The following is a 20,277-nucleotide window of genomic DNA, read 5'->3' on the forward strand; positions in this document are numbered from 1 at the left end:
ACACAATGAAATGGGGTAGTCGACTTTATTTAAAAAGATATTGGCACCGAACCCAATGAAATTTGTATTATTAACTCGAAAAATAATGTTTTCAGGTATTACATTTGAACCGTCCAGTCCGATTTAAGATTTGTGTGAACCATATCTACACTAATATTGACGGCCATTTTGCGCTATAGACAGAGCTGAATTGACTCCGTTTCAAATTAAATGACCAAGATACATTAACTCAAAAATACTCTTTTGAGTTAATGCAGACGATATGGACTCAACCCAATGTCCTCCATAGGCAAATAAAATAAAAATAATACCTAGTTGACTTTATTTTATTTAGCGGCACATCAAGGTCCGAATTTTTTTTAATACCCTCATTTTTTTTTTTTTCCTTTTTTGAAACTTGCCACAACTACCACGTAACATGACAGTGCACTTCCAAAGAGAACCGCCACACAAACCAACAAAACTGTAAAGCTGAGTTGGATTTCACATGACCAGTGCATAATGGAATTATAAACTGTGTCAAAAGTATAAAGAGAAGCAGATATCGATCAAGATTGACATAAAATGAAGCAGTAAAAAAAGACTTGAAAGAATGAAATGTCTCCAAAGAGTTTGCTTCAGACATAAATGTGCAAAAATTAGTGATCCACGTATCAGAACAATAACCTAAAAATCAGAGTTTAGAGGTAGTGTTATAGACTTTAGATCCTAAAGCACTTGATTCGGAGTCAAGGACCTACAATTTATAGTGTAAGCATAATATAATTACTATTATTATTACTATTAGTATTGACACTATCATTAGTTCTACTACTACTGCTGCTACTATACTACTATTATTATTATATATTTACTTTGATTTGCTCACACCGGTTGGATTTCATTTGTAACCTACCTCAACTTGTTTGAAAATAAAGACTTATAAATTGTTGTTGTTGTTTTAGGAACAATTTAAAGTCAACCACAAAATCCACGGATTTTTCAGATTAACTTTTATCTACTTAAAAGTCTGAATAATTTTATTTTATATTTTGATTGTTTTTTCACTCCACCTAAGATTAAGAGATATAATTAGTTTAATGCATTTATTTTCTAATTAATAGAGCTGGCTTCAGACTTCAATAAAACTCAAAGTTAGAAAAAAGAAGTATCTTAATTGAGAAATTTAATTTTAGTTTGACATTGTATTTTTAATGTCATAGTGCAAGTTAAAAGATTCTTTATGTGGTTGGTAATATTCAAATGCATGTACTTTATTGATTCTTTTCCATAATATATATATCAACAACTTAAAATACGTTAACAACAAAAATGTCAACGACAAACAGGGCACATCATATATACACAGATTCGAGGAATTTCCAAAGAGAGAGAAAAAAAAAGTGTAAATTAAAGGAGGTGCGCGTGAAAAAGAGCTCCAAAATATACACACGCTCAACTAGATATATAAAATCCGGGAACAAAAGGTACAAAAGATTTGTACACAGTTGCTTACTAAGCAGCCAAATAAAATCCCATCCATTCAAACATGCATGGTTGGATTGTAAACCGAGTAAGATTGTTCTAAACATTCAAAAATGTTTTTCTTTAATCGTGTTCGATTCTATCGTGCTTACTCATCCAACCTGCTCAAACTTAATTTCTTAAAAGGATGATCATCTCGCTATGCATGTCTCTTCGGAAATAAATCTATTGCGATTCTCTGGAATCGTAAGGCCCTACAATTTAAAATTTCACCATCTATTTTTGAAAATGGACGAATCTCAATAGCAATTATTTTCTCTGAAAAAAAATTAAAACAAATAAAAGGGTGGATGTGGAATTGCAGGTCCCTGCGATTTCCAATGAATCGCAGCAGATTTATTTCCTCTCTTCACATCCTTTCCTGACACAATTTAACTCCTATCGCCTCTATGTTGTCTATTCACTTTACTTGGATGCCCCAATTCTTGTCTAGGTTTGAAACAATTTAACCCTTTTGCTAAAAAAATTAGAGAAAAGGTAACGTTTCCGGGCTACAGTTCCTCGAAAATCTCTGTGTATAAAAGCATTCCCTTTTTAATTTGCTTAGTTCTGACGCGCTTTCAACGGCCACAACTGCCATAATTTCAAGTACAATATGTATGTTTACAGGATAATATGTGTATGCATGTTCACAGGATAATATGTGTATGTTTACAGGATATTATGTGTATGTTCACAGAAGGTGGTCCCCAACAGCTGTCATGCGTTTTCAACAGCTATCACGCGTTTTCAACAGCTGTCACGCGTTTTTAACAGATTTCACCCGTTTTCATCTGGGACCACGCGGTTTCATCTGCAGAACATCCATTGAACTTGTTTATAGGATTGTTGTCATAATATTACATGATCTAATGAACTTATTTATAGTATTAGTGTAAAAAGTTCGGAGATTTTTGGGAGACTGTTAGCTGCTTCCAAAAAATTAAACCGCAACTCAGGCCAAGTAAGGAAAAAGGATTAAGCTTGACAGTTAGTTACTCAAATTTGCTAATGTATTTTCTCATCTTCTTCTGTTCGAAAAGTTAAAAGAACATAAAAGATTAAAGTTGGTTTTGATAGAATGAACTAATTATAAAATTTAAAATGTACGCCTTGGATCACCTCTTCTCAGAGGTGAACCCAGAATTTTCGTCAGGGGAAGCAAAAAAATATCGAATCAGATTTAAATAACTTATCAAAATTAAACTCATTAATTAAGTAATTGGATACTCAATAAAAAAATAATGTTTTGACTTATATTTTCTAATATCTTGACTTGTAATTTCTGATCTCATAACTTATAATTAATATTATCAATCATAATTCAAGAAATTTATTTTGATTTTAACACTAAATTTAACCCGAATTACAAATCAAATATCCAGAGGGAGGCAAAACAAATTTCAGGGAAGGACAAAGTCGATCGGATACCAATAAATCGCCACTAAAACTCGAAAAAAAAAACCACCTTTTTCAGAACAGGAAAACTACTATAGCCAAGCCCATAATTTTATCAAGTTTTATTCCGAAAAAATTTTGTGGCCTCAACAGAAATATTCTGTTAAGTTAGATGATATGAATTCCTAAACCACTAGCCAAGCCCACTTTATCTAGTTTTATTCCGAAAAAAAATGCATGGCCCAACTATGAGAAAGCCCAAATAAAGCGCAAACCAAGCGCGTTAACTGATTAGTAGTTTAGAAAATTAGGCTACTCAAAACAGGATGTTAAATCAGTTAAGCGATTCGCTTATCAGACAGTTGCAAACTTGAAATCTTGGATTAGAACTACAAGTCTAACTATGCACAAATTATAATGGATAATATCTGATTATCCACTTATCAGAAAATTAAAATTCATGAGATTTATCAACAAGTAATGACAGTATACACACATTATTGACTGTAATATCTGATTACATAATATTATCAGTTAAATCAAAATTACAAAACAAAGAGTCCAGTTAAAGATCAGATAGAGGTGTAGAGGGGAAACCAGTGAAAGATGTCGTTGTAGATGGGAATGACATAGCATAAGAGTCGAATCCTTCATTCTGAAGCATTGCAAGCGTGCTAAATTTCATATTTATTGCTGATATCTCAGGTAGAGGTGCGTCGCCTTCCAAATATTGAACAACTTGTCGCATGCTCAGCCTGGCACTAGGTAGTGGATGCGAGCAAAGCAAACCAAGTTTGAGAACCATCTCTACCTCCTCTACTGTGTAACATTGGCCTAATCTTGGATCCACAATATCGGCTAATGATCTGCAATTCCAGTGTTCTAACACCCGGTCGACTAGAATCATTCGCTCCCCTTGTGGGCCAGGCTCTATTGGTCTCTTACTGCAAACAACCTCCAACAGGAATGCACCAAAGGCAAACACATCATTGAGAGGTGTAACCTTGCCAGTTCTGACAAGTTCTGGTGCAAGATAACCCATTGTACCTATCACGTGGGTGGTTTGAGGGTCGGTACCATGATCGTATAGTCTTGCAAGGCCAAAGTCACCTAATCTACCATTTAAATCACAATCTAATAAAACATTGCTCGCCTTAATGTCTCGGTGGACAACGACTTGCTCCCAATCCTCATGGAGGTATAAAAGAGCTGATGCTACTCCTTTAATAATTTTGAATCGTTGGCTCCAATTAAGAGTCGGGTTTTCTTGACCATACAAATAATTGTCAAGACTACCATTTGGCATGTAATCATATACCAAAAGGAGCTCCCCTTTACGCCGGCAATAACCCAACAACTGGACAAGGTTTCTATGCCGTAACCGGCCAATACTCACAACCTCTGCAATGAATTGCTTGATACCTTGGCTGGATTCGTGTGAGACTTGCTTGACTGCAACTTCCAATTTGGACACTGGTAAAACCCCCTTGTAAACTCTCCCAAAGCCACCACTTCCAAGAAAATCTTTTTCTTTAAACCCATTGGTTGCTCGGTACAAATCTTTGTATGAGAAACGATGTGGACCAAACTCAACTTCCCAATCTTCAAGCAGTTCTGCGTACATGAACCGCCTCTTCATGTAGAGCAAAAGGAAAGTGACTAAAATAAGAATAAAGGTGAGTGAAACGAAAGGCATCACTATGGCTAAGACTTTTGATTTTGATCGGCCTGAGGTTGTACGTGGGAGCTTTGGTAAATTTGATGGATTGATGGATGGTGCTTCTCCATTTAATTTAAAGCTCCATCCAAGAATGTAGTGAGAGCTAGGAAAAGAGCCAGTGGAAGAAGAAAAGCCAATGTACATAGAATCGTTTAAAACTGTTGAGAGATTGAATTTATAAGAGAGCAGAGGTATTCTTGGCTTAGGATTTCCAATAGGAGATAAGGTAACAGTAATTTTTGTCTCTTGGCTCTCATATTCAACCCATACTTGCATCTCTTTACGACTGATAAGGCTCAAATTTTGAAAAGCACCTGAATCATCGGTATAATACCCGGAAGGAGTAGAATTGCTTGACTTCACACTATTTATATCAATACCGATATGGTTATCATTTATATCATTGAGCTCAGGGTTCTGTATAGTGTCAAGCTCAATCGCAAAAATATGATTGGTAAAGTTACCATCGTTTTGATCATTGACGAGGCCCAAGTATTGGGACCCCAAGGCGGTGGAGAGATTCTTTGTGTGGGAGATGAAGAAGGCAATCCCATTGCCGCTAAGGTCACTATACTGTGAAATAATTGCGAATACAAATGTGGTTGAGAAGGAACAGGTGGTCCTGCCGAAGCGAATTGGAGAGGGATAGAAGGCATGACCTTTAATTCGAAGCGTGTCGTTAGTTAATCTCAAAAGGCCATTCGACTTGATATACGCTACCCCATCTAGGGTTAGGTTTGTGCCGGTGAATCCATTGAATGTGAATTCTACTTCTTGGCTGATTGAGAATGTGATTTTTATCAGGAGGAGAAAAGCCCAAGCTAAGTTCTTCATGAGCATGGCTTAAGGAAACAAATTATTTGGTTAGAAGATGAGTAGCACGCTTCGGCAAGTTGCTTAGAAGATGATAAGCAATTTAAACAAAGTTTTGCCAGCAAGTTGTTGTGGATTTGAGAATATATATATAGAGGTTGACTACAGTGAGCTATGGAGTAAAACGCGTTTGTACTTCACGCCGTATTTTCATTTTAAAAATCCAAATAACCGATCCAAACTGTTCGATGTGATCTCTATGTGGAAATGTGCTTTGAGACTAAATTTTATATTTTTTGGATTTTTTTTACTATTTATTAAGTAATTTTGAAAATTGTTGTTTTGTTGTGAACAGTAAAAATTTCTGGACCATCGGATCTGCGATTTTCAAAGTGGCTTAATAAATAGTAAAAAAATTTCAAAAAATGTAACATTTGGTCTCCAAGCACATTTTAATATGGAGATCATGTTGAGCGGATCGGATTGATCGTTTAGATTTCAAAATAAAAATATAGTGTCATGGAGCACCAACTCATTTTAATCCATACCTCACTGTAGCCCATCTCTCTCTCCCTCTCTCTCCCTCTCTCTCTCTCTATATATATATATCTAGTGATTAGCACTAGTGGAAAAACATGAATCAGGATCGGCCTATCTGGATCGGTTATATGAAACAACCGATACTAATACCTATCTGGATCGGTTTTCTGAACAAAACCGATCCTAAAAACTAATTAGATCGGGTTTTTTAGTCAACCGATCCTAATTTGTGAACTATCCGGATCGGTTTTTTATAAAACCGATCCTGATACTATCAGGATCGGTTGTTCTAAAAAATCGATCCTAATAGTTAAACTATTAGGATCGGTTGTTCTAGAAAACCGATCCTGATAGTATCAGGATCCGTTGTTCTAAAAAACCGATCCTAATAGTTAAACTATTAGGATCGATTGTTTAGAACAACTGATCCTGATACAATTTTTTTTTTCAAAATTGGTTCCGCAAAAAAAAAAAAAAAAAAAAAAAAAAAAAAAAAAAAAAAAAAAATCAGGGTCGGTTTTTTATAAAGAACCGATCCTGATACTATTAGGATCGGTTTTTTATAAAAAACCGACCCTGATTTTTTTTTTTTTTTTTTTTTTTTTTTACAGAACCAATTTTGAAAAAAAAAAATTGTATCAGGATCGGTTTTATTGCTAAAAACCGATCCTGAAAGTATCTGGATCGGTTTTTAGCAATAAAACCGATCCTGATAGTTTTTTTCTTTTATTTGGAAAATCTTTTCATATGGTTATGTTTAAATAAATATAAAAAATTACATATTAGAAATATAAGTTAATTATTTAATAGAAATTTTATTTAATTTTCAAATTCTACTTAAATAATATTAAGATCCAACGTAAACTATTTACGGCCGTGCGATGTTGCTATATTGTTTTGCTTTGATGAACTAGTAAATGAATCCCGAATTGTATCAAATTTTATAATGGTGAAATTAATATGACATTCTTTCATTTTAACGGTTCCGATCGACCAAATGCTAATGTTCGTATTCGTTCCTTCACAACCCCACACAACAAGGGTTCAAGTCCTATGTATATTATTATATGGCACAAGTCATTGATGCATCATGCATGATTGTATAAAAAAATTCAATAGTCAAAATGACTTCAAAATGAAATATCAATGTCAAATAATTAATTATATTATCACATAAATTTTAATAATATAAATTACATTAATTTTCATCAAAATTACATTAATGAAATGTCAATGTCAAATAGTACCTATCTCCTGTTTAATATTATTTAAGTAGAATTTGAAAATTAAATAAAATTTCTATTAAATAATTAACTTATATTTCTAATATGTAATTTTTTATATTTATTTAAACATAACCATATGAAAAGAGTTTCCAAATAAAAGAAAAAAACTATCTGGATCGGTTTTATTGCTAAAAACCGATCCAGATACTATCAGGATCGGTTTTTAGCAATAAAACCGATCCTGATACAATTTTTTTTTTTCAAAATTGATTCTGTAAAAAAAAAAAAAAAAAAAAAAATCAGGGTCGGTGTTTTATAAAAAACCGATCCTGATACTATTAGGATCGGTTTTTTATAAAAAACCGACCCTGATTTTTTTTTTTTTTTTTTTTTTTTTTTTTTTTTTTTACAGAATCAATTTTGAAAAAAAAATTTGTATCAAGATCGGTTTTTTATAATAAAAAACCGATCCTGATACTATTTTTATACAAAAAAATTAGTATGAGGATCGGTTTTTTTATTATAAAACCGATCCTGATACTATTAGGATCGGTTCTTTATAAACAACCGATCCTAATGATAATTCCTATATAACCAGCTTAGCTAGGGTTCTTCTTATTTTCATTTCGCGCCTCTCATTTTCAATTTAGCATCTCTGTCTCTGTCTCCGTATCTTCCTCTCAAATCCTCAGTACTCTGTCTCTCTCTCTCTGTCTCCGTCTCTCCCTCTCCTCCGTGTCTCTCTCTCTCTTTCTCTCTGTCTCTTCCTCTCAAATCCGAGCCTCTCGCACCTCCGACTCAATTGTGCCAGTTTTTAATTTGTTTTATTGTTTCAAAAATTAATTAATGGTGTTTGTATATTGTTTTACAGTTTTGAGGACATCTCTCTCAAGTTACTTAATCATCCGGCCGATCAACTATCATGGTATTAGCTTTATCTAATTTTCTCATTATTATACTTTTAAAACACATTTTTTTGTATTTTTTATTGGAAAATGTTTTTCCATCTAATTGTTATCTTTGTTTTTGTTTTTAGGGTCTTTTTTAATCTCAAGTGATGTGATTGCAAAAGAGGTAATTATTGATTTTTTTTATTGTTGTGCTTTACATTAATTGCATAAATGTGTATATTGTATAAATGTGTGTTAATTGAAGAAATAGCCCAATTAGTCAATTGTATGTTTGTTAATTAATTTTTTTTTGGATTTAAATTTCTTGTTATAACATGTAATGCTTCACAAAACTTTTTATGAAGTACATGAATTTTTTGTAATAGTTTAAGATGTGTATGATAATTAATTTAGAATGTGTATATGATATTTAATTGATTATTGCTTCTTACTGTGCAACAAAAAAAAATTTAGGATGCTGGCCAGCAAAATATATATGGAAGCTGGTCAAATAAATAAAAATATTTTTTTTAGCTTCAATAAAACATCAGGATCGGTTATTTTAAACAACCGATCCAGATTACTACTATTAGGATCGGTTGTTTAAAATAACCGATCCTAATTCTAAAAAAAAAAAAAAAAAAACTTTTAGGATCGGTTTTTAAATAAAAACCGATCCTAAAAGTTTTTTTTTTTTTTTTGGAATTATGATCTGAAATACAATCAAGATCGGTTTTAATATAAAACCGATCTTGATAGTACGTATCAGGATCGGTTGTTATGTAATTTAAAAAAAAAATTCGAAAATACTATCAAGATCGGTTCTTATATAAAAACCGATCCTGATAGTACGTATCGGGGTCGGTTCTTAGTCAAAAACCGATCTAGATAACAACTATTAAGATCGGTTTTATTAAAAACCCGATCCTAATAGTTTCTATTTGGATCGGTTCTTGAAAAATATAAAACCGATCCTGATAGTATCAGTATCGCCTTCATCAGGATCGGTTGGATTCCGATACTGATATGTGTATATAACCGATCCTGATTCCTGTTTTTCCACTAGTGTAGATATTATTAATTCATGTGACAGATAAGGCACCAAACAGAAGTTTTCACTTTCCGGTCAAGTAGTACACTTGTTCATGTGTAATTATTAATACTGACACTCAACATATGTGCATATGACGAAGCTTTATAATTTGCTTGAAATTCGGAATAATATTGAGTATGCTCTTTGGCTCAATTAAAATTAAATGAGTACTTAGAAGTAAGGTTAGAGGGAAAAAATGGAAATAGAAAATATTGCAACATTAAACTTTTAACTTTGCAATTGAGAGTCTGTTTGTGTGAGATTAATGGCCATGATCAATTAATGGTCAATGATTGAGTGAGATTATTATGCTACTTTATTTTTATTTTTTTAAAGTTGAAACAGTCAAAATAAATCACTCAATGTTATCTCCACATATAAAAATGTACTTGGCGATCCAATTTTATATTTTTTAAGATAATTTTTTTTTTTAGAAATATTAAAAATTACCAGATCTAAAGATTTTTTTACCATCTGAAAGTAGAGCTTTGTTATCTATTTAAAAAATTATAAATCTATAGCACATACCGATCTACATATTACAAAGTAGCGTAGCCTCCTCATTAATTATTATTTAAAAAAAAAATTGAATGCTAATTGAGTGATGTTGCAAAAATTGAATGCTAATGGTATGCGGATGCTCTGCACCTTGTACCCGGTATCCTGAGGTGGGCAATCATCCCCAGTCTATCTGTATGCCACTGAGGTACTCCATCCTACAGGTAAAAAATATTAGTATTAAACCACATACATATAACTAGTAAATTGATTAAAAACATATATAAAAGTTTGACTGACCTCGCCAACCTATCCCCACTATCTAGAAACCTCTCTACTCCAATGTCAGCCAGCAGAGGAGGTTATTCTCGTGAAGTATTTGAAACTGATTGCGCGCGCCTTGCCTGTCTTCTTGTAGGTGTGGTAAGTGCTAGCTAATCAAGGTCAAAATGTTCATGAATTACGTAGAGTTTTGACTTAGATTATATGTTCGAGTACTTGTATATGTATATATTAATTGTTGGTTTAAAGATGGATATGGAATGACTGCATGCGTGTTTTAAAAATGGCTAGGCTAGGCCGTAATATGAGAATTAATAATAAATAATAATAATAATTACATATACATCATCATCGGCCCAGAAATTAATAACCCGCTAGAAAACTAAGATTTGCCAATACCAACACAAATAAAGAAGATGGTGCAAGACACTATTGCAATCGGCTATTTTAATTCAGTAGACAGCTAGCGTTAATCACATTTTGTCGTCGGTGGCGAAACGAAAGTGATGGCGTTGGGTTCGTCAAAATTGTTCTGCCGATGGTATATTGATTAACGTCATTTGTTTTGAGCCGATAGCATAGGTGTGTACATTTTATATCGGGTCGATAAGCAACAATTTGAAATCCGATGGCAGAACGCGATTTCAACTGATATAGAAGTGTTTTTTTTTTGTAGTAGTGAGTACCACTCAATTTATAGGTAACATCAAACTATCTCACTGTGGAGCAGTTAAGTGCTAAAGCAGACTGTTTCATAGTGGGATGGTTAGGCTATTTTTTGAAATAATTGAAGTTTGAGGATCTTTTTGTTATTTTATTAAAGTATTTTAAAAAAAAATCGGTCAAAGAAAGACTAATTGTCAATTATTTATAACAAAATATAATGTTACTTTTGTCACCAGTCGCCATTGCCAACCTAGCCGTTCGTCCTTTTTCTTGATATTCAAAGATGATCGCTTTCTGTTAATTACCGTAAAGACGGATGGAAAATGAGCCGATTGGACAGCACGTCACTGTTGCCTGTAGCACTCACTACTCGGTTGAATTAGACTGCCTGACTGACTGATTCAAGTGATTCCACATCTCTTGTAGATTTTCTGTACTGATGGCTGATACAGATCATTCAATATTAGATGGATATGGATATGAATTAGATATCCGTTTTATAATATTGTTGTTTATTAAAAATATCAAAGTTTATAATTTTTATCTAATTATATATAATGATGAATAATATAATTTTTTTATAATTTATATTCAATTATATAGTAGATTTCTATACAGATATAGATAATTAATACTTAAAACAATATTTATATTCATATTCACACAAATATTAATTGAATATGAGATATTTATATCTAATTTTCAAATACGTATCCAGATTCATACGAACAATATCTGATCGGTTTACATACCTATGTGCAGTTCATATGACCTCATTGAAGTCAAAAAAAGATCAAAGATTCGCATACACGTGGTTGGTTTGGAATGGAGAGGTAGGGGTGCTCATCGATTTGATTCGTTTAAAGTCGAAATAATTTTGTCAAATTAATAAAAAAATGTTTTAAAAAATATAATTGAACTGACAGAAAAAAAAATTAATCAATCAAATTAAAACTGAACCGAACAAATTAATTAAACTAAATTTCAGTTTTTTCTGATGAACCGAAATAAAAAAGATTAATCATAACAAGAAATATTTTAATGAATTTTTTGATTTTTTTAAGATAAGTATAAAAATTAGACTGTGTTGCAATATTAATGGACTACTACTCAAAACAGGATGTCAAATCAGTTAAGTGATCCGCTTGTCAGACAGTTATAATCTTGGATTAATTAATTAGAACTACTACAATTAAGTTTATAAGCAAAATTTTCTTAATGGGATCGATACTTTGATATTTTATTTTCTAGCAACAAAAATTATTGTGATCTTTGTAATACCAATATTTTATGTATTTTTATTATTGTGCTTGTTTTGGGAATCTGTACATAAAGAAACAATTAATTAGTTGTACGTACACAAAAAAAAATTTTGTTAGAAAATGAAATATCAAATTATTGATCCAATTAAGAAAAATATTAAGATCGAATTAATAGTTCGAGTAGTTTCTGAAAATTGTAACGCACAGTGGCCTAATGAACATTTAGAAAATATCGGAACCAAATTATTTATTCGACTCTACTAGAAATTGTGAATTTAGTGTATAAGTTAATTTATATTTTTTAAAATTGTTGTATTAGTTTGAATTTCGAGTACGTAATGTAGATTAATTTAATTTATTTTAATGTAGAATCAAATTTCTAAATAAAATATCCCGAATTTAATTAAATATAATAAAATTTATCTCAGTTCAGAAAAATTATGTTTAATCTTTAGGTATGGAACTACCAATAGCAGATTATTTTATATCGGTACAAAATAAATTATCGATAGGAGAATCACTCTTCCTCTATTGGTAATGCATTACTTACCGATAGAAGAAGATTGGTTTGAAATGACGAATCGAAACTATTCAACACAGTCTCTAAATTAAAATGTATTTAGAGATAAAATTTCACATTTTTTGAATTTATTATTATTTATTAAGTATTTGATAAAACTGTAGTTTTCAGACAATTATACATTCACATACATATATATAAACATATGCATATTAATATTCATATATAGATGTTGCCTAATATCAAAACGTGTGTTTATAGACGGTAGAACAAATGCTTTGGTTTTACATTTTCAAAGTCCAAACAATCGATCCAAATTGTTCAACATTCAATCTATAATAAAATGTGCCTGGAGACCAAATTTAACATTTTTTAGAATTTTTTCACTATTTATTAAGCCAGTTTTAAAATCGTTGTTTTCAATGATCCATATATTTTTCAATGTTTATTAAAATCAACGATTTTAAAACTAGCTTAATAAATAGTAAAATAAGTTTTAAAAAATATAAAATTTGGTTTCGAAGCACATTTTAATATAGAGATCACATCGAACAATTTGGATTGACCGTTTGAGCTTTGAAAATCCGAAAACCAATTGGTTGCACCATGGCATTGGATGAAACGTTTTGATATTAGCCAACCTCTACATATGTATATGTATACACTCTCTTGTGCATTGGACTATAAATTACTGGATTTAAATTTCAAAAATTCAATCTGAAGTACTTAACATGTTCTCCATATAAAAATGTACTTGGAGCATAAATTTTATAGTTTTTGAAATATTTACTATTTTTTAAGATGAGTACAAAACCACTGGTTTAAAAAAAAAAATTGGACCATAAAAAAACAATGATTTTCAAAAATTCTATTGGTAATGCATTATTTACCAATAGAAGAAGATTGGTTTCAAATGACGAATCCAAACCATTCAACATAGTCTCTATATTATAATGTACTTAGAAATCAAATTTCACATTTTTATTGAATTTTTGTACTATTTATTAAGTATTTTATAAAACTATTGTTTTTAGACAATTATACACGAGGAGGGTTCAAATGCCTCCATGTTTTTGTGCCTCCATCATGCCTCCATCTCTCTCTATCATTTTCAAAGTTCAAACAGTCGATCCGAACCGCTCAACCTAACCTCCATACTAAAATATGTTTGGAGACCAAATTTTATATTTTTAGGAATTTTTTTACTATTTGTTTAGATAGGTACAAAAATACTGTTTTTAGATGGTTCAGATTTACTGATTTTGTACCTATCTAAAAAAATAGTAAAAAAATTCCTAAAAATATAAAATTTGGTCTCCAAACATATTTTAGTATGGAGGTTAGGTTGAGCGGTTCGGATCGACTGTTTGAACTTTGAAAATAATGGAGAGAGATGGAGGCATGATGGAGGCACAAAAACATGGAGGCATTTGAACCCTCCTCATTATACACACACATATATACATATACATATACATATACATATACACATACATATATATACAAATATACATACACAAGTATATGTATATACTCTCTTGTGCATTGAACTATAGACTATTGGATTCAAATTCCAAAAATGCAATCTGAAGCGCTTGTTCTCCATATTAAATTGTACTTGGAGGCTAAATTTTACATTTTTAAAATAATACTTGCTATTTTTTAAGATGAGTACAAAATTACAGGTTTTAAAATTAAAAAATCTGGACCATAAAGAGCAATGATTTTCAAAAATTCTAACAAAAATAAATAATGAAAAATTTGGTCTCCAAGCACATTTTAATATAGATATCATGTTAAATGGTTTGAATCGACTATTTGGACTTTTAATCCAATAATTTACAGTCAAATTCACAAGAGAATATATGCATTGCAATAAACAATAGTCCATCTCTCTCTCTCTCTTCTCAAAAAGCTTCACAGAAACTGCAAAGTCATGAGAAGGGCTCGAACTCTCAACATTTAAAAACATATATATATGTATATATCATTACTAGAGAAAAACACTTCATTATCAGTTGCAATCACGTTCCGCCATTATGTTATGAACTGTTGCTTATCAACTAGATAGAAAAGGTATATACATATGCCATACACTCAAAACATATGACATTAATCAATATACCATCGGCAACGCACGTTCGGACATCGGGTTTGACGAACCCAACGCCATTGCTTTTGTTATGCAACCGATGACAAATTTGATTAACGATGTCGGTTGAATTTTAATAGCCGATTGCAATAATGTATTCTCATTTTTAGTCAATATTTTCTCTCTATCTTATAAAAATAATTGTTCTATAGAACTATAAATGATGACACAACATAGTCAATGGATTGTTAACATCCTCACAATTAAATCTTGAGCATGATTTGTGATTTAGACAATTTACTTGATATGTTAAAATTAAATTGACTTATTATCAGTTAATTACGCTCTAATAGGAAGTCTTATTTAATATGTTTTGATTAAATGTGCCCAATAAGCCAAATTTACAAAATGTAATTTTGACATGAGGAGGGATTCAATTACATCCTTTTTTGGTGACACCGAATTACACTCTCCTTTTTCAAAGTTTTTAAATTTCAAACAGTCGATCAAAATAGATCAATATAATGGATATGTTAAAATGTGCTTGCATATCAAATTTTATATTTTTTGAAATTTGTTTACTATTTATTAATTATTTAACAAAATCGCTATATTAAGACCATTGAATTTTTGTACCCATCTTAATAAATAGTAAATTTTTTAAAAAAAATGTAAAATTTGATCTGCAAGCACATTTTAACATATATTCATCATGTTAAACGGTTTAGATCGACTGTTTGGATTTTGAAAACGTAGAATGTAATTCGGTATCATCAAAAAAGAGTGTAATTAAAAATCCCTCCTGTTTTGACATAGACTTGTGTATATATGAATCAAATGATCTTTCGCATGTCTTGAGCCACATGCGTTTTCATACTTCCTTCTTCTTACTCCACTTTCACTCATCAGAGCTTTTTGTTACTCCTTGTTCACTATGGACCATTTTGTTTTTTCTTTCTATTTCAGTAAGTAATGAACAAGTAAACCATGTCTATTTAGGAAAATCTATCTATTTGCCATTTTTTCTCTACAGATCCCTTCGGTATCTTTCTTTCAAATCGACTTCTCTTATTCTTTCTTCCCAAATTGATGCTTATAAAACTCAGAATCGGCCTCAACTAGGTGAGAATCGGAATGAGTTGATAATAAAAACGGTTGACTCGGTCTAAGAATTGGCCTCAACTAGGCAAGAATCGTCTCAAATCGTGAGAATCGGCCTGACTTGATAAAAAAAAAAAACGGTTGACTCAGCCCAGCCAAACTGCCGATTTTTCTGATAAAAAAACACCCACAGTGTGAATCCGTCAAAACTCGGAACAGCACCGGCCGATTCTGTTCTGACTCGGCAAGTCAGAACAGAATCGGCTGATTCTCGAAACCAAGGAGTATATAAAAGTCATGATATTTATCAACAAGTAATGATAGTACACACATTATTGACTATAATATCTGATTACACAGTTATATCAAAATTAGGAAACAAAGAGTCCAGTTTTCTATCATCTACCACCAGATAAACCAGAGAAAGATGTCATTGTAGAGGGGTATGACCGAACATAAGAGTCGAATCCTTCATTCTGAAGCACTGCAAGCGTGCTAAAGTTCGAATATATTTCCGATAACTCAGGTAGAGGTGCGTCGTCTTCCAAATATTGCACAGCTTGTCGCATGCTTGGCCTGGCACTAGGTAGTGGATGCGAGCAAAGCAAACCAAGTTTTAGAACCATCTCTACCTCCTCTACTGTATAACACTGGCCTAATTTTGGATCCACAATATCGGCTAACGATCCACATTTCCAGTGTTCTAACACCCGGTCGACTAGAATCTTTCGCTCCCCTTGTGCCCCAGGCTCTATTGGCCTCTTACTGCAAACGACCTCCAACAGGAATGCACCAAAGGCATACACATCAGTGAGAGGTGTTACCTTGCTAGTTCTCGCAAGCTCTGGTGCAAGATAACCGATTGTACCTACCACATGGGTTGTTTGAGGGTCGGTACCATGATCATATAGTCTTGCAAGACCAAAGTCACCTAATCTACCATTTAAATCACAATCTAATAAAACATTGCTCGCCTTAATGTCTCGATGGATGACGACTTGCTCCCAATCCTCATGGAGGTATAAAAGACCTGATGCTACTCCTTTGATAATTTTGAATCGTTGCATCCAATTAAGAGTTGGCTTTTCTTCACCATACAAATACTTATCAAGACTACCATTTGGCATGTAATCATATACCAAAAGGAGCTCCCCTTTACGCCGGCAATAACCCAACAACTGGACAAGGTTTCTATGCCGTAACCGGCCAATACTAACAACCTCTGCAATGAATTGTTTCATACCTTGACTAGATTTTTGTGAGACTCGCTTGACTGCAACTTCCAATTTGGACACTGGTAAAACCCCCTTGTAAACTCTCCCAAAGCCACCACTTCCAAGAAAGTTTTTTTCTTTAAACCCATTGGTTGCTCGGTACAAATCTTTGTATGAGAAACGATGTGGACCAAACTCAACTTCCCAATCTTCAAGCAGTTCTGAGTACATGAACCGCCTCTTCATGAAGAGGAAAAGGAAAGTGACCAAAATAAGAATAAAGGCGGCTGAAGTGACAGGAATCACTATCTCTCTGACTTTTGATCGACCTTTGGGGGTTGTACGTGGGAGCTTTGGTAAATTTGATGGATTAATGGATGGTGCAGGTCCATTTAATTTAAAGCTCCATCCAAGAATGTAGTGAGAGCTATGAAGAGCGCCAAGGGAAGAAGAAAAGCCAATGTACATGGAATCGTTTAAAACTGTTGAGAGATTGAATTTATAAGAGAGCAGAGGTATTCTTGGCTTAGGGTTTCCAATAGGAGATAAGGTTACAGTAATTTTTGTCTCTTGGCTCTCATATTCAACCCATACTTGCATCATTTTACGACTGATAAGGCTCAAATTTTGAAAAGCACCTGAATCATCGGTATAATAGCCGGCAGGAGTAGAATTGCTCGACTTCAAACTATTTATATCAATACCGATATGGTTATCATTTATATCATTGACCTCAGGGTTCTGTATAGTGTCAAGCTCAATCGCAAAAATATGATTGGTAAGGTTACCATTGTTTTGAACATTGAGGAGGCCCAAGTATTGGGCCCCCGTGGCAGTGTAGAGATTCTCTGTGGGGGAGATGAAGAAGGCAATCCCATGGCCGCTAAGGGCAACATACTCTGAAATAATTGCGAATACAAATGTGGTTGAGAAGGAAGAGGTGGTCCTGCCGAAGCGAATTGGAGAGGGATAGAAGGCATGACCTGTCGTTTGAACCGTGTCGTTAGTTAATCTCAAAAGGCCATTCGACTCGATATACGCTACCCCGTCTAGGGTTAGATTTGTTCCGGCGAATCCGTTGAATGTAAATTCTACTTCTTGGCAGATTGAGAATGTGATACTTAACATGACGAGAAAAGCCCAAGCAAAGTTTTTAATGAGCATGGCTAAAGAAACAAATTATTTTCTTAGAAAATGAGAAGCTTACTTCGGCAAGTTGCTTGGAAGATGACAAGCAATTTAAGCAAAGTTTTGCCAGCAACTTGTTGGATTTGAGAATATATAGTGATTGGATATTATTAATTCATGTGAGAGATAAGGCAAAACAGAAGTTTCTACTTTCCGGTCAAGTACTAGTTCTTTTGTAATAATTAATTAATACAGACACTAAAATATTGCATTTGACGCAACTTTATAATTTGCTTGAAATTCGGAATAATATTATGTTCTTTGGCTTAGTTAAAATTAAATTGACTTAATGGCCAGTTATTGAGTGAGATTATGCTACTTTAATTATAATGCGCACGTCAATGTGTACATAGATTAATATCTTTTTTTTTAATGTTCAAAACCGTCAAAATGAATCACTCAATATGATCTCCATATAATAACATACCTGGCTATCAAATTTTATAATTTTTAGTGTTTTTTTTTAGATAGGCAGAAAGTTATCTAATCTAAAGATTTTGGGATCCGCATCTATTGTTTTTCTTTATAGAAAAACAACCTCTTATTCCTTTTTTCTCTATATCTCTCTTCAAAAAGGAGAGAGCTAGAAAGAATAGTAGGGGAAAAACAGTGATTTGAAGAGCACCGGATCTTATTCCAAAATTTTGAACCTTCTGAAAGTAGAGATTGTATACCTTTCTAAAAATATAGTAAGAAATTCTAAATATATTAAATGTTGTCTTCCAATGTATTTTTCTATGAAAATTTATGTTAAGAAGTTTGAATTAAGTATTTGGATTTGAAAATAAAAATCTATAACAAATCTATATGACACAATCCATCTGCGTATTACAAATTAGGGTACCCTCACTCCCCAATTATTATTTAAATAAATTTCCGAATGCTAATTGATTGAAGTTGCAAAAATCAAGATGAAAATATAAGAAAAAAAAATGAAATAAAAGGTTATATGTGAAATCAAAGTCGTTTTCGAGAGTAAAAAATATATATCTTCGAGACTAAATCCTTCTTTGTCGTTGTTATTATCGCTATAAATATTCTAATAAATGTAAAAAGTATAAATGATGACTTTTATGTGACGAGAGCTGATATTTTATAGTTCGATACCTTTAGGCTTACTAACGTTATGATTCACTATAACGGCCTAATTTGACCTCCCACACAAACGAACAGACGATATTGTTTTTGTCATAAACCAAAGAAACCGATTTTTTTCCGAATCCTACGATTTCAACTATTCCAAAAAATGACCTAATCGTCTCACAGTAGAGTGGTCCACCTGAATACCAGGCTTACTAATATTATAAGTACTTCATTATTAATTTATCATAATGAAGTAATAAATTATGGTTCAGTTACGTACCTTACTTAAGAGTTCAGTTTATTTAAATTATTTATCGTGGATTGATTCAGTTCAACAATTATAAAAAAATTATAAAAAAATAAAACTAAAAATATTTCAAAAAATGTAAAATTTGGTCTCCAAGCACATTTTATTATGAAGATCATGTTGGACAGTTCGAATTGACTTTTTGGACTTCAGAAACGAAGATATGAATGTGAAGCAAAATACACCCTGTACTTCACAAAGCACAATAGTCCAACTCCATATATATATATATATATATAGAGAGAGAGAGAGAGAGAGAGAACAAAATATGTGTTATTGGGCTATAAATCATCGGATTCAAAGTCCAAATGACTGATCCAAACCGTTCATTTTGTTCTCCATATTAATATGTGTTTCGAGACCAAATTTTACATTTTTTGGAATTTTTTTACTATTTATTAAGCCACTTTGAAAATCGCTGATCCAACGGTACCTTTTGATTGTACTGTTACTGTTGGATCAGTGATTTTCAAAGTGGCTTAATAAATAGTAAAAAGATTTTAAAAAATGTAAAATTTGGTGTTTATATATATGGTGACACATCTGAATCGTTCATCATGAACTCCATATTAAAATCCAACGATACCTTTTGTTGTTCGTACAATAATCTTTTACGTCTATTTGACTAATTTGCAAAAACATACAATTATTGAATTTTACGATTTCTTCTATTTTGAGAACATATAGGTCCAAGAAGAGTAAGAACTACGATATAATAAGCTTGAACTGAAGAAATCACGAAGACTTTTATCAATAATACAAATTGTAAAATCAAAAGCTTGGTAAAGTATGTATGAGGTTGATTAAATTGAGATAAAACGTTATGGACGTTTTCAAAACGTTGGTAATGTTTTATAATGATCAGAAGCTCCAAAAGAATC

General features: G+C 32.2%; 1 long non-coding RNA gene and 2 pseudogenes across 1 annotated transcript; 1 reads left to right on the forward strand and 2 right to left on the reverse strand.

Moving 5' to 3' along the window:
• Positions 1 to 3,382: 3,382 nt before the first annotated feature.
• LOC144545820 (L-type lectin-domain containing receptor kinase SIT2 pseudogene) lies at positions 3,383 to 5,574 on the reverse strand (annotated as a pseudogene).
• Positions 5,575 to 8,069: 2,495 nt separating this feature from the next.
• Positions 8,070 to 8,471, forward strand: LOC144545571 (uncharacterized). Its single transcript, XR_013508554.1, has 2 exons — positions 8,070 to 8,125; positions 8,237 to 8,471. It is a non-coding gene; the product is annotated as an uncharacterized LOC144545571 (long non-coding RNA).
• A 7,418-nt stretch (positions 8,472 to 15,889) lies between these two features.
• On the reverse strand, positions 15,890 to 18,084 carry LOC144545821 (L-type lectin-domain containing receptor kinase SIT2 pseudogene; annotated as a pseudogene).
• Positions 18,085 to 20,277: the final 2,193 nt, after the last annotated feature.

This window comes from Carex rostrata, chromosome 28 (assembly GCF_964058835.1).
Source record: "Carex rostrata chromosome 28, lpCarRost1.2, whole genome shotgun sequence".
Lineage (NCBI taxonomy): Eukaryota > Viridiplantae > Streptophyta > Magnoliopsida > Poales > Cyperaceae > Carex > Carex rostrata.